Source organism: Arachis hypogaea, chromosome 12 (assembly GCF_003086295.3).
Source record: "Arachis hypogaea cultivar Tifrunner chromosome 12, arahy.Tifrunner.gnm2.J5K5, whole genome shotgun sequence".
NCBI classification, from domain to species: Eukaryota; Viridiplantae; Streptophyta; class Magnoliopsida; order Fabales; family Fabaceae; genus Arachis; species Arachis hypogaea.
In genome coordinates this window covers 85,152,797-85,168,474 of record NC_092047.1, presented here as the reverse complement: position 1 = coordinate 85,168,474, position 15,678 = coordinate 85,152,797, and the positions used below count along the sequence as shown (strand labels likewise).

Genomic DNA, 15,678 nt, shown 5'->3' with positions numbered 1-15,678 from the left:
TTGTGATTACACTTTGATTATGTAAAATTCATTGCTCTTTCTTTCCCTGGTAATGGCGCCAAAAACTTGGCAGTTTGCTCTTTAGTAACATCCTCATTCTCTTCAGAAGAGGAATACTCATCAGAGCTCATGAATGGCATAAGGAGGTTTAATGGGACCTCTATGGTCTCTAGATGAGCCTCAGAGTCCTTTGGTTCCTCAGAGGGAAGCTCCTTATTGATCACTGGACGTCCCAGGAGGCCTCCCTCCTTGGGATTCACGTTCTCCTCTCCCTCATTGGGTTGGCCATTTTAGTTATGTCAATGGCCTTGCACTCTCCTTTTGGATTCTCTTCTGTATTGCTTGGGAGAGTACTAGGAGGGATTTCAGTGATCCTTTTACTCAGCTGGCCCACTTGTGCTTCCAATTTTCTAATGGAAGACCTTGTTTCATTCATGAAACTCACAGTGGCCTTAGATAGATCAGAGACTAAGTTTGCTAAGCTAGATGGGTTCTGCTCAGAATTCTCTGTCTGTTGCTGAGTGGATGATGGAAAAGGCTTGCTATTGCTAAACATGTTTCTTCCACCATTATTAAAGCCTTGTTGAGGCTTTTGATCCTTCCATGAGAAATTTGGATGATTTCTCCATGATGAGTTATAGGTGTTTCCATAAGGTTCAACTAAGTAATTCACCTCTGCTATTGCAGGGTTCTCAGGATCATAAGCTTCTTTTTCAGAAGATGCCTCTTAAGTACTGTTGGATGCAGCTTGCATTCCATTCAGACTCTGAGAAATCATATTGACTTGCTGAGTCAATATTTTGTTCTGAGCCAATATGGCATTCAGAGTATCAATTTCAAGAACTCCCTTCTTCATAGGCGTCCCATTATTCACAGGATTCCTCTCAGAAGTGTACATGAACTGGTTATCAGCAACCATGTCAATGAGTTCTTGAGCTTCTGCAAGCGTTTTCTTTAGGTGAATGGATCCACCTGCAGAAGTATCCAATGACATCTTTGATAGCTCAGATAAACCATCATAGAATATATCCAGGATGGTGCATTCTGAAAGCATGTCAGAAGGACACTTTTTGGTCAGCTGCTTGTATCTTTCCCAAGCTTCATAGAGGGATTCACCTTCCTTCTGTCTGAAGGTCTGAACATCCACTCTAAGCTTGCTCAGCTTTTGAGGAGGAAAGAACTTGGCTAAGAAAGCCGTGACCAGCTTATCCCAAGAGTTCAGGCTATCTCTGGGTTGAGAGTCCAACCACACTCTAGCTCTGTCTCTTACAGCAAAAGGGAAAAGCATGAGCCTGTAGACTTCAGGATCTACTCCATTAGTCTTAACAGTATCACATATCTACAAGAATTCAGTTAAGAACTGAAAAGGATCTTCAGATGAAAGTCCATGAAACTTGCAGTTCTGCTGCATCAGAGAAACTAATTGAGGTTTCAGCTCAAAGTTGTTTGCTCCAATGGCAGGAATGGAGATGCTTCTTCCATGTAAATTGGAATTAGGTGCAGTAAAGTCACCAAGCATTCTCCTTGTATTATTATTATTTTCGGCTGCCATCTCCTCTTCCTGTTCAAAAATTTCTGAAAGGTTATCTCTGGATTGTTGTATGTTAGCTTCTCTTAGTTTTCTCTTCAGAGTCCTTTCAGGTTCTGGATCTGCTTCAACAAGAATATTCTTGTCCTTGCTCCTGCTCATATGACAAAGAAGAGGGCACAGAAAAATAATAATAATAATAATAATATGGATCCTTTATACCACAGTATAGAGGTCCTTGTGTTAGTAGAAGAAAAGAAGAAAAAAATCTGAACTCAGAGAAAGAGAGGGTTCGGATTTTTTTGGTGGTGTGAGGAAGAGATGTTAGTAGATGAATAAATAAATAGAAGGGGATGAGAGAGAAGGAATTTTCGAAAATAATTTTTGAAAAAGAGTTAGTGATTTTTGAAAATAGTTTTTGAAAAATGTTAGTAATTTTCGAGAATTAAGATTTAAAAATTAAAATAATTAGTTAATTAAAAAGAGATTTTTTGAAAAAGAGGAAAGATATTTTCGAAAATTAGAGAGAGAGAGTTAGTTAGGTGGTTTTGAAAAAGATAAGAAACAAACAAAAAGTTAGTTAGTTAGTTGAAACAAATTTTGAAAAGATAAGAAGTTAGGAAGTTAGAAAAGATATTTTGAAATCAAATTTTTGAAAAAGATAAGATGAGAAGATTTTTTTGAAAAGATATGATAGAAATTAGTTTTAAAAAAAAAGATTTGATTTTTAAAATCACAATTAATGACTTGATTCACAAGAAATCACAAGATATGATTCTAGAACTTAAAGTTTGAATCTTTCTTAACAAGTAAGTAACAAACTTGAAATTTTTTAATCAAAACATTAATTGATTATGTTATTTTCGAAAATTATGAGATAAAAATAAGAAAAAGATTTTTGAAAAATATTTTTGGAATTTTCGAAAATAACTAAGAAATTTGAAAAAGATTTGATTTTTGAAAAAGATTTTGAGAAAGATAAGATTTTCAAATTGAAAATTTGATTTGACTCATAAGAAACAACTTGATTTTTAAAAATTTTTGAAAAAGTCAACTCAAATTTTCGAATTTGATGAGAGAAAAAGGGAAAGATATTTTTTTGATTTTTGAATTTTTATGATGCAAGAGAAAAATTAAAAACATCATTTTCATGTTTTTCTCTTTTATTTTTGAATCAAAACAAGGAATGCATGCAAGAATGCTATGAATGTCAAGATGAACACCAAGAACACTATGAAGATCATGATGAACATCAAGAACACATTTTTGAAAAATTTTTAATGCAAAGAAAACATGCAAGACACCAAACTTAGAATTCTTTAATGCTTAGACACTAAGAATTCAAGAATGCATATGAAAAACAAGAAAATACACAATACATGCAAATGCAAAGATCAAACAAGAAGACTTACCAAGAACAACTTGAAGATCATGAAGAACACTATGAATGCATGAGAATTTTCGAAAAAATGCAAGATGCACATGCAATTGACACCAAACTTATAACATGACTCAAGACTCAAACAAGAAACATGAAATCTTTTTTATTTTTATGATTTTCTAATTTTTTTGGATTTTTCGAAAATTAATTGAAAAAGGAAAACAAGGATTCCAAAATTTTTAATATGAATTCCAGGAATCTTGCCATGTTAGTCTAAAGCTTTAGTCGAGGAATTAGACATGGCTCACTAGCCAGCCAAGCTTTCAATGAAAGCTCCAGTCCAAAACACTAGACATGGCCAATGGCCAGCCAAGCTTCAGAAAGATATCAGAATATACTGCTCATTACTTATCAAATATGTAACTTGCCTCTATGCTGATGGTTTGGAAGCCTCAGTCCAAATGAATTTAGACATGGCTTTACAGCCAGCCAGGCTTCACATGCTTCATGAAACACTAGAATTCATTCTTTAAAAATTTTGAATAAATTTTTTTTTTTTTGAAAACATGTGAGAAATTTTTGAAATATTTTTGAAAAATTTTTCTGAAAAGAAAACAAAAAGAAAATTACCTAATCTGAGCAACAAGATGAACCGTCAGTTGTCCAAACTCGAACAATCCCCGGCAACGGTGCCAAAAACTTGGTGCTGTTGCCGGATCAAACTTGGCACTGATGTTACCGGACCAAAAGCTTGCCGAAAACTCAAACAATCCCCGGCAACGGCGCCAAAAATTTGGTGCGTAGAAATTGTGATTACACTTTAATTATGTAAAATTCATCGCTCTTTCTTTCTCTGGTAGTGGCGCCAAAAACATGATGCCAATACCATGGTTCACAACTTCGCACAACTAACCAGCAAGTGCAATGGGTCGTCCAAGTAATACCTTACGTGAGTAAGGGTCGAATCCCACGGAGATTGTTGGTATGAAGCAAGCTATGGTCACCTTGCAAATCTCAGTCAGGTAGGGTTAAATGTGATTGGATTAGATAATTAAAAGATAAATAATAAAGGATAGAAATACTTATGTAATTCATTGGTGAGAATTTCAGATGAGCGAATAGAGATGCTTTCGTTCCTCTGAACCTCTGCTTTCCTGCTATCTTCATCCAATCAGTCTTACTCCTTTCCATGGCTGGCTTTATGTGATACATCACCATTGTCAATGGCTACTTTCGGTCTTCTCTCAGGAAAATGATCCAAATGCCCTGTCACGGCACGACTAATCGTCTGGAGGCATCACCCTTGTCAATGGTTTCATCTTATCCTCTCAGTGAAAATGGTCAACGCACCCTGTCACGGCACGGCTATTCATCTGTCGGTTCTCGATCATGCTGGAGTAGGATTTACTATCCTTTTGCGTCTGTCACTACGCCCGGTAATCGCGAGTTTGAAGCTCGTCACAGTCATTCAATCATTGAATCCTACTCGGAATACCACAGACAAGGTTTAGACCTTCCGGATTCTCTTGAATGCCGCCATCATTCTAGCTTACACCACAAAGATTCCGATTAAGAGATCTAAGAGATACTCATTCAATCTAATGTAGAACGGAAGTCGTTGTCAGGCACATGTTCATAGGGAATGATGATGATTGTCACGTTCATCACATTCAGATTGAAGTGCGAATGAATATCTTGGAAGCGAAATAAGGTGAATTGAATAGAAAACAGTAGTACTTTGCATTAATCTTTGAGGAACAGCAGAGCTCCACACCTTAATCTATGGAGTGCAGAAACTCTACCGTTGAAAATATATAAGTGAATAGAGGGTAGGCGTGGCCGAGTGGCCAGCCCCCAAACGTGATCAATAGATCAAAATATAATCCAAAGATGTCTAATACAATAGTAAAAGGTCCTATTTATAATAAACTAGCTACTAGGGTTTACAGAAGTAAGTAATTGATGCATAAATCCACTTTCGGGGCCCACTTGGTGTGTGCTTTGGCTGAGCTTGAGTGTTGCACGTGTAGAGGTCCTTCTTGGAGTTGAACGCCAGCATTTGTGCCAGTTTGGGCGTTCAACTCTGGTTTTGGATCCTTTTCTGGCGCTGGACGCTAGAATTGGGCAGAGAGCTGGCGTTGAACGCCAGTTTGCGTCATCTATTCTTGGCCAAAGTATAGACTATTATATATTTCTGGAAAGCACTGGATGTCTACTTTCCAATGCAATTGGAAGCGCGCCATTTCGAGTTCTTTAGCTCCAGAAAATCCACTTTGAGTGCAGGGAGGTCAGAATCCAACAGCATCAGCAGTCCTTCTTCAACCTCTGAATCTGATTTTTGCTCAAGTCCCTCAATTTCAGCCAGAAAATACCTGAAATCATAGAAAAACACACAAACTCATAGTAAAGTCAAGAAATGTGAATTTAACATAAAAACTAATGAAAACATCCCTAAAAGTAACTAGATCCTACTAAAAACATACTAAAAACAATGCCAAAAAGCATATAAATTATCCGCTCATCACTCCTCCCTGCCATAGCTTCATAACCTCCTTCTGTACCACTTCCTTCATGATTGGGTTCAGCCTTCTCTGGGATTGAATGGATGGTTTGGCATCATCTTCCAACAGTATCTTATGCATGCATATGGCTGAACTGATTCCCTTCAAGTCAGCAAGTGTCCATCCAATGGCGTCCTTATGCTTCAGCAATACTTGGAGTAGTTCATCCTCTTGATCTTGACTGAGGGATGAGTTTATGATTACCGGGTAGCTTTCATTCTTTCCTAGGTATGCATATTTGAGTGTGGGTGGCAGTGCTTTGAGCTCAAGTTTGGGTGACTCTATCTTTTCATCCTCTTCCTTTGGTGCGTCTTATATGCCAATCTCTGTTGTTGCAACCTCTTCACTTGATGTATACTCCTCCTCTATTAACCTTTCGGGCTCTTCTTCTTCAAAATTCTCTTGTGCTTCCTCTTCAAGTGAGTCCAACCTCATACATTCCCCCAATTGTTCTGGTGGGTAATTCATCGCCTTGAACACGTTGAATGTCATCTTTTCATTGTGTAATCTCAGGGTGAGATCACCTTTTTGGACATCAATGACAGCTCCAGCAGTGGTCAAGAATGGCCTTCCCAAGATGATGGAGGTCTTGGCTTCCTCCTGCATGTCCAGTACTACAAAATCTGCCGGAAATATGAAGTCTCCCACTTTCACCAGCAGATCCTCTACTACGCCATGAGGGAATTTGAACGATCGGTCTGCCAGTTGTAAGGCCATTTTTGTTGGTTTAGCCTCCTCAATTTTCATCTTCCTCATCATAGCCACTGACATTAAATTGATGCTGGCTCCTAAGTCACAAAGAGCCTTCTCCACTGTGATTTCCCCTATAATACAAGGAATCTGAAAACTTCCGGGATCCTTCAATTTTTGGGGCAGTTTGTGCTGAATGATAGCACTACATTCTTTGGTTAATATCACAGTCTCGTTGTTCTTCCAGCTTTTCTTCTTAGTCATGAGCTCCTTTAAGAACTTGGCATAGAGTGGCATTTGTTCTATTGCTTCAGCAAAGGGTATGTTGATTTGCAGTTTCTTGAAGATTTCCAAAAATCTCGAAAACTGGTTTTCGTCCCCCTTCTTCTTTAATTGCTGAGGGTATGGGACTCTTGGGACATCTGGCTTCAGCACTCGTTCCCCTTTTAGTGAACTCAAAGTGGGAACTCGAGCTTCATCCTGCTCTTCTTCCTCTTGATTTGAGTCGTTTTCTTGTGGTTTCTGGGGGGTTTCCTTCAGTTCCTTCCCACTCCGAAGGGTGATAGCCTGACATTCCTCCCTTTGGGTTGAAGTAGTATTTCTGTGAAGGTTGTGGCTGGGGATTTGCTTGAACAAGTAGCCAATTTATGTTTTAAGTTTCTTGATGGCAGCATCCTGGTTCTGCATATTGGACATCACTTCTTCTCAGAATGCTTTACTGTCTTGAATCTCTTTGCCTATGCCTTCAAGTAGATTCTCAATCCTTGAGAGTCTGTCATCAAATGATGGTAGATTGGGATTAGAGGTGGAAGAATGAGGAGGGTTATTTTGGCCTTGGTAAAGGTTTTGAGAGGGTTGGTTATGTGGGTGCTGATATAGTCTAGATGTGAAATGTTGGTAGGCTACATTGTTGTTGGGATTTGAAGGTCTTTGATCTGGGCCTTGGTCTTGTTGATTTCCCCACCCAAAGTTTGGGTGATTCCTCCATCCAGGGTTGTAGGTCTTGGAGTATGGATCATGGTTTCGCCTAGGTGAATTCCCAATGTAGTTGGCTTGCTCCTGACTACCCTCTGCTTCTTCATTCACTCCTTCTTGGGTTGTTGATGAAGTAGTGATTGCTGCTACTTGGTTCCTCTCCACCTTCTTGGTAAGGTCAGCCAGCTGCTTGGTAATGAGCTTGTTTTGGGCCAGCAGAGCATCCACATTGTTTAGCTCCATTACTCCTCTAGTGTTGCCTCTTTCAGAAGCATAGAAATAGTCATTCTCTGCTACTATTTCAATGACATCTATGGCTTCCTCAATGGTCTTCTTCTTGTTCAAAGATCCTCCGGATGAATGGTCTACTGCCTTCTTTGATTCATATGACAGGCCTTCATAAAAAATGTGCAGCTGCACCCATTCGTTGAACATGTCAGGTGGACACCTCCTTGTCAGGTCCTTAAACCTCTCCCATGCTTCATAAAGAGTCTCACCATCTTGTTGCCTGAAAGTTTGGACCTCAGCTCTCAGCCTATTGATTTGTTGAGGGGGATAGAATCTTGCTAAGAATTTGTTCACTACATCTTCCCAAGTTGTCAAGCTCTCCTTCGGGAAAGACTCCAGCCACTTGGCTACCTTATCCTTGAGTGAGAATGGAAATAAGAGCAGTCTATAGGCGTCAGGATGAACACCATTAGACTTTACTGTGTCACAAATTCTTAGGAAGGTGGTTAGATGTTGATTGGGGTCTTCTTGGACACTTCCTCCGAATGAACAGTTGTTCTGAACAAGGGTGATGAGCTGTGGTTTTAGTTCAAAATTGTTGGCATGGATGGTTAGCTTTTGAATGCTACTTCCACAGTTTCCTGGGTTTGGATTGATGTAAGAGCCTAAAACTCTTCTATCCTCCCCAGCATGATTTGCTCGACCTCCTCCGCCATGGTTGTGAGCCTCTTCCTCACGATGGTCTTCCATGTTTTCTTCCATGTTTGGTTCAAAGTATTCCTCCTCTTCCTCAGCTCCAACTACTCTTTTTCCTCTTGCTTCCCTCCTTAATCTAAAGAAGGTTCTCTCAGGTTCAGAATCAAAGGAAGTTGAAGCCCTGCTTCTTCTCCCTGTCATACAACCAACAAAGCACAAGCAAGGAAAATAGATGTAGAAAGTATTTCTGTTAGAATTACTGTTAGTGTGAGTGATGCAATATATCAAACAGTTAGTGGGTTAGAGAACTAAATTGTAAATAACAAAAAGAAACGAAAAAGTAGGGGGAAGGGAAGAAATTAACTAAAACTGAAAGTAAATTACTCTAACAGAAAATTAAATCAAACAAAACAAAAATGCTCAATCTAGTTATCCTCCAATTTAATCATTGTTGATGCACAATCAATCCCCGGCAACGGCGCCATAAACTTGATGCACGGAAAACTTGTCTCGTGACAAATTTCCTTCGGCAAGTGTACCGAATTCGTCGTCAAGTAAAAACTCACAATAGAGTGAGGTCGAATCCCACAGAGATTGATTGATCAAGCAACTTTAATTAGAGGAATGTTCTAGTTGAGCGAATCAGTATTTGAGTTGAGAATTGCAGAAAATAAAATGGCGGGAAGGTAAATAACAAAAGAAGTAAATGCTAGAAATAAAGAGCTGAAAGTAAATGACGGAAAGTAAATTGCAGAATTGTAAATGGGAATGGGGTAATTGCTCATAAAAGTAAATGACAGAAATTAAAGAGAATGGGTAAGATCAGAAATGGGAAATTCATTGGGCTCAGGAGATGTTGCATTCTCCGGATCAATTTCATTTTCATCTCTTCCTCAATCAATGCATTCATTGATCTCCTTGGCAATCTTAAGTGATCGAATTACAATTCCTTGTAATTCAATCTCTCAAATCTTGATCAATAGCCAATTCCTTGGTCAATTGCTCATGAGAAGAGATGAAGTATGGTCACTGATTATACCACATGCATTTCCCAAATCAAGTATTGAGAGGATTATAGTCACATATCCATCCAAACCCAATTTGGTCCAGCATGAGAAAGCATTTCTAGCATGATCTCTTCATTCCTCTTTCAAGGTTCAGAAGAGATCCAAGTTTGAATAGCTTCTTTTCCAAGATAACTATCCAATTGGATGAAGATCGAAAGCTTTCAAGTAAAATCAAGAAAACAGATAGAAGAAGAATAACGAAAACTAGTATTGATCCATCAAATTACAACAGATCTCCCTAACCCAATGAAGGGGGTTTAGTTGTTCATAGCTCTGGAAAATGAAAGCAAAGATGGAGAATACATGATGAAAACAAAACTAGAAGTGCAGAGAATGGTAAAATACAGAGAGTAGTTTTCCCAATTTCCAATCCCCCTTAATCAATTCAAAGCTACTCCTATATATACTACTCTTCTGATCTTCTAGTTGGCTCTTCAAGTCTTGGGTATAGGCCTTTGGATCTTGAGTTTGAAGCAGTTATCTTCTTCATTGGGCTTAGCTTTACTTGCAGAGAGAAAGTGTGAAGTGGGCAGGGACTTTAGCTCAGGACGTTAGTAGTGTTAACGTTAAGTGAAAAAGTGGGTTCGAGAACGTTAGTGACAATCACCTTTTTCACTAACGTTCCTTACCCAAGTTAGAGCCACGTTAACCTCAACGTTAGTGGCACAAATGTTGCCACTAACGTTGCCTCTTGGTCCTTCGTACACGTTATTGGGACTTACCTTTCCCAATAACGTTGAGAAGCCTCCCCTTTTCTTACGTTAGAGTCCACGTTAACTAAGTTAACGTGGCTCTTAACGTTAGCTTGCCAACCTTCGAGAACGTTAGTGACACTTACCTTTGTCACTAACGTTCCAATGTGCCCCTATCTCCCACGTTAGAGTCCATGTTAACTAGGTTAACGTGGCCTCTAACGTAGCAATGCTAACCTTCTCCAACGTTAGTGACAAAGGTGAATGTCACTAACGTTGGCTCATCATTTCTCTTCTTCACGTTAGCTTCCACGTTAAATAAGTTAACGTGGGAGTTAACGTGGCTCATTGTGGCTTCTATGGTTCATTCCAACGTTAGTGACAAAGTTAGGTGTCACTAACGTTGGCGATCATATACTTTCTCCACGTTGGCTTCCACGTTAACTAAGTTAACGTGGAAGTTAACGTGGCTTGTGGAGGCTTGGCCAACGTTAGTGACAAAGGTGAATGTCACTAACGTTGGCTTCTCTTTTGCTTCTTAACATTAGAAGCCACGTTAACTAAGTTAACGTGGCAACTAACGTGGCCACTTATGAGCTTGGCCCAACGTTAGTGACAAAGGTAAGTGCCACTAACGTTGGCTCCATTTTCTTTCCTCCACGTTAGAGTTCACGTTAACTTAGTTAACGTGACTCTTAACATGGGCTATGATGGCTTCGAGGACGTTATTGGCGATTACTTTTCTCATTAACTTTTCAAGCTAGCTCCCATTCCTACGTTAGAAATTACGTTAGTGAGACTAACATGGCTGCTAACGTGGTTCTTCCTTGCTTCCTTTGTCCTGAAATCAAGCAATAAAGTGCATCAAAGTTCTAGTCCAAGTCATGGGAAATGCAACATCCAATTTGTCATTAATTTCATGCAAAATCCTCATGAAATCATGTAAAGTGCACAATGTATGCTTGAATCAAGATGTAAGTGAATATCTACCCAAAACTAGCTTATTTTCTAAGGAAATGCATGAAACTACCTTAAAAATAGTAAAGAAAAGGTTAGTGAAACTGGCCAAAATGCCCTGGCCTCACTTACCCCTGCCTTTTAGTTTTAAAGGCTATTGGCTTTTTGCTCTTGCCTTTTGGTTTTAAGAGCTTTTGGCTTTTTCTGCTTGCTTTTTCTCTTTTTTTTCGCTATTTTTTTCTTTTTTTTTCTGCAAGCTTTTGTATTCACTGCTTTTTCTTGCTTCAAGAATCATTTTTATGATTTTTTAGATTATCAAATAACATGTCTCCTTGTCATCATTCTTTCAAGAGCCAACATATTTAACATTCTTAAACAACAACTTCAAAAGACATATGCACTGTTCAAGCATTCATTCAGAAAACAAAAAGTATTGTCACCACATCAATATAATTAAACTAAGTTCAAGGGTAAATTCGAAACTCATGTACTTCTTGTTCTTTTGAATTAAAAACAATTTTTTATTTAAGAGAGGTGATGGATTCATAGGACATTCATAACTTTAAGACATAGTTACTAAATACTAATGATCATGTAACAAGACACAAACATAGATAAGCACTTAACATAAAGAAAACGAAAAAAAACAGAAAATTTAAGAACAAGGAATGAGTCCACCTTAGTGATGGTGGCGTTTTCTTCTTGAGGAACCAATGATGTCCTTGAGCTCTTCTATGTCTCTTCCTTGTCTTTGTTGCTCCTCCCTCATTGCTCTTTGATCTTCTCTAATTTCATAGAGGATGATGGAGTGCTCTTGGTGCTCCTATCCTTAGTTGCTCCCAATAATTATGTGGAGGAAAATGTATCCCCTGAGGTATCTCAAGGATCTCTTGATTTACAATCAAATGTTCTACCACTGAGCTATAGACCCTTGATGGAAGCTTTTGTCTTCCCTTTCCTCTTTCTAGAGGTCTCTCTGGCCTTAGGTGCCATCAATGGTTATGGAAAAACAAAAAAAAGCTATGCTTTTACCACACCAAACTTAGAATGTTGCTTGCCCTCGAGCAAAAGAAGAAAGAATAGTAGAAGAAGAAGATGTGGAAGAATCTAGGATTATGAGGAGGGAAGATGGGGATCCTGTGGGATCCACAGATTCTGAGATGATCCTGTGAGGTCTACAGATCTTGAGGTGTCAAGGATTTACATCCCTGCACCAATTAGGCATGTAAAATGCATTTGCATGCAATTCTGGCGTTTAAACGCCGAACTGATGCTTGTTCTGGGCGTTCAACGCCCAGATGCAGCATGTTTCTGGTGTTGAACGCCAGTTCTATGCTTGTTTCTGGCGTTCAGCGCCAGATCCATGCTCTGTTCTGGCGTTTAAACGCTAGTAAGTCCTTCCTCCAGGGTGTGATTTTTCTTCTGCTGTTTTTGATTCTGTTTTTAATTTTTTGATTTATTTTGTGACTCCACATGATCATGAACCTAATAAAACATGAAAGAACAATAAAAATAAAAATGAAATTAGATAAATAAAAATTGGGTTGCCTCCCAACAAGCGCTTTTTTAATGTCAATAGCTTGACAGTGGGCTCTCATGGCTCCACACAAGTGATCAGGTCAATTTTATAGACTCCCAACACCAAACTTAGAGTTTGGATATGGGAGTTCAACACCAAACTTAGAGTTTGGCTGAGGCCTCTCAACACCAAACTTAGAGTTTGGCTGTGGGGGCTCTAGTTGACTCTGCAGTGAGAAGTTTACTGTGCCTCTTTTCCATGTTTACAGAAGGACGTCCTTGAGTTTTAAACTCAAAGGAGTTCTCATTCAATTGAAGGACTAGTTCACCTCTGTTAACATCAATGATGCCAGGGCATTTTGGCCAGTTTCACTGACCTTTTCTTTACTGTTTTTAGGGTAGTTTCATGCATTTTCTTAGGAAATAAGCTAGTTTTGGGTAGATATTCACTTACACCTGGATTCAAGCATACATTGTGCATTTTACATGATTACATGAGGATTTTGCATGAGTTTAGTGACAAATTTTATGCTGCATTACCCATGACTTGGACTAGAACTTTGATGCACTCTATTGCCTGATTTCAGGACCAAAGGAAGCAAGGAATGGGAGGTAACTTGTAGAGTTAATGAGAAAAGTGACTGCCAATAACGCTCTCGAAGCCATCATTACCCACATTAAGAGTCATGTTAACTAAGTTAACGTGAACTCTAATGTGAAGAAGGGAATTTGAGCCAAAGTTAGTGACACTTAACATTATCACTAACGTTGGCCAATGCTCACAAGTGGCCACGTTAGAGTCCACGTTAACTTAGTTAACGTGGCCTCTAACGTTAAAAGGGGGAAAGGAAGCAAACGTTAGTGACATTCAACATTGTCACTAACGTTTGCCTAAGTGCACAATGCCACGTTAACTCCCACGTTAACTTAGTTAACGTGGAAGCTAACGTGAAGAGGCAAGAGTGGTCGACAACGTTAGTGACACCCAACATTGTCACTAACGTTGGAAGCAACCACACAACCCCAAGGAGCCACGTTAACTTCCACGTTAACTTAGTTAACGTGGAGGCTAACGTGAGAGAAGAAGGTGATGGCCAACGTTAGTGACACTCAACATTGTCACTAACGTTGGAAGGAGCCACACAAGCCACTATGAGCCACGTTAACTCCCACGTTAACTTAGTTAACGTGGAAGCTAACGTGGATGAGTAAAAGATGAGCCAACGTTAGTGACACTCAACATTGTCACTAAGGTTGGGGATGGCTAAGCAATGCCACGTTAAAGAGCCACGTTAACTAAGTTAACGTGGGCTCTAACGTGAGACATGGGGGCACATTGGAACGTTAGTGACAATGTTGAGTGTCACTAACATTCTCGAAAGATGGCAAGCCCACGTTAAAGAGCCACGTTAACTAAGTTAACGTGGGCTCTAACATAGGAGCAATGGGGGCTTTTCAACGTTATTGGGAAAGTTAAGCCCCAATAACGTGTGCGGAGGATCTAGAGGCAACGTTAGTGGCAACGTTTGTGCCACTAACGTTGAAGTTAACGTGGCTTTTACTTAGGAATGTTAGTGAGAAAATTGATTGTCACTAACGTTCTCGAACTCATATTTTCACTAAACGTTAACACCCCTAACGCCCTGAGCTAAAGTCTCTGCCCATTTCACACTTTCTCTCTGCAAGTAAAGCCAAGCCCAAATGAAGAAAAGAACTGCTTCAAACTCAAGATCCAAAGGCCCAAGACTTGAAGAGCCAACTAGAAGATGAGAAGAGTAGTATATATAGGAGTAGCTTTGAATTATTTTGAGAGTCCCGGGAGTTGGAAAATAGCATAGAACTACTTCCTGTATTTACTTTCTCTACACTTCTAGTTTTTATTATGTATTCTCCATCTTTGTTTTCATTTTCCAGAGCTATGAACAACTAAACCCCTTTCATTGGGTTAGGGAGCTCTGTTGTAATTTGATGGATCAATACTAGTTTTCCTTATTCTTCTTCTATCTTTTCTCTTGATTTTACTTGAAAGCTTTCGATCTTCATCCAATTGGATAGTGATCTTGGAAAAGAAACTATTCATACTTGGATCTCTTCTGAACCTTGGAAGAGGAATGAAGAGATCAAGCTAGAAATGCTTTCTCATGCTGGACCAAATTGGGTTTGGATGGATATGTGACTATAATCCTCTCAATACTTGATTTGGGAAATGCATGTGGTATAATCAGTGACCATACTTCATCTCTTCTCATGAGCAATTGACCAAGGAATTGGCTATTGATCAAGATTTGAGAGATTCAATTACAAGAAATTGTAATTCAATCACTTAAGATTGCCAAGGAGATCAATGAGTGCATTGATTGAGGAAGAGATGAAAATGAGATTGATCCGGAGAATGCAACATCTCCTAAGCCCAATGAACTCCCCATTTCTGATCTTACCCATTCTCTTTAATTTCTGTCATTTACATTTATGAGCAATTCCCCCATTCCCATTTAAGATTCTGCAATTTACTTTCTGCCATTTACTTTCCCGCCATTTAATTTTCTGCAATTCTCAACTAAATTTCTGATTCGCTCAACTAGAACATTCCTCTAATTAAAGTTGCTTGATCAATCAATCCTTGTAGGATTCGACCTCACTCTATTGTGAGTTTTTACTTGACGACAAATTCGGTACACTTGCCAAAGGAAATTTGTTATGAGACAAGTTTTCCGTGCATCAATCAATCACAGCTCTTGCTGTGGCTAGGAAGGGTCTTCCAATGATAATGGATTCATCCTCATCCTTCCTAGTATCTAGGATTATGAAATCGGCAGGGATGTAAAGGCCTTCAACCTTTACTAACATGTCCTCTACTTGTCCATAAGCCTCTTTTCTTGAGTTGTCTGCCATCTCTAATGATATTCTGGCAGCTTGCACCTCAAAGATTTCCAGTTTCTCCATTACAGAGAGAGGTATGAAGTTTATCCCTGACTCAAGGTCACATAGAGCCTTCTCAAAGGTCATGGTGCCTATGGTACAAGGTATTAGGAACTTTCTGGGATCCTGTTTCTTCTGAGGCAATCTCAGTTGATCCAATGCATTTAGTTCATTGGTGAACAGGGGAGGTTCATCTCCCCAAGTCTCTTTACCAAATAAATTTGCATTCAGCTTCATGATTGCACTAAGGAACTTGGCAACTTGCTCTTCAATAACATCCTCATTCTCTTCAGAAGAGGAATACTCATCAGAGCTCATGAAGGGCATAAGGAGGTTTGATGGAATCTCTATGGTCTCTAGATGAGCCTCAGAGTCCTTTGGTTCCTCAAAGGGATACTCCTTATTGATCATTGGACGTCCCAGGAGGTCTTCCTCCTTGGGATTCACGTCCTCCCCTTCCTTTCTA

At 39.3% G+C, this 15,678-nt stretch overlaps 2 non-coding genes across 2 annotated transcripts; both read left to right on the top strand.

Moving 5' to 3' along the window:
* The first annotated feature begins 1,048 nt into the window (after positions 1 to 1,048).
* Positions 1,049 to 1,156, top strand: LOC112731668 (small nucleolar RNA R71). Its single transcript, XR_003167436.1, has one exon. It is a non-coding gene; the product is annotated as a small nucleolar RNA R71 (small nucleolar RNA).
* Positions 1,157 to 7,568: 6,412 nt separating this feature from the next.
* On the top strand, positions 7,569 to 7,672 carry LOC112731272 (small nucleolar RNA R71). Its single transcript, XR_003167058.1, has one exon. It is a non-coding gene; the product is annotated as a small nucleolar RNA R71 (small nucleolar RNA).
* Positions 7,673 to 15,678: the final 8,006 nt, after the last annotated feature.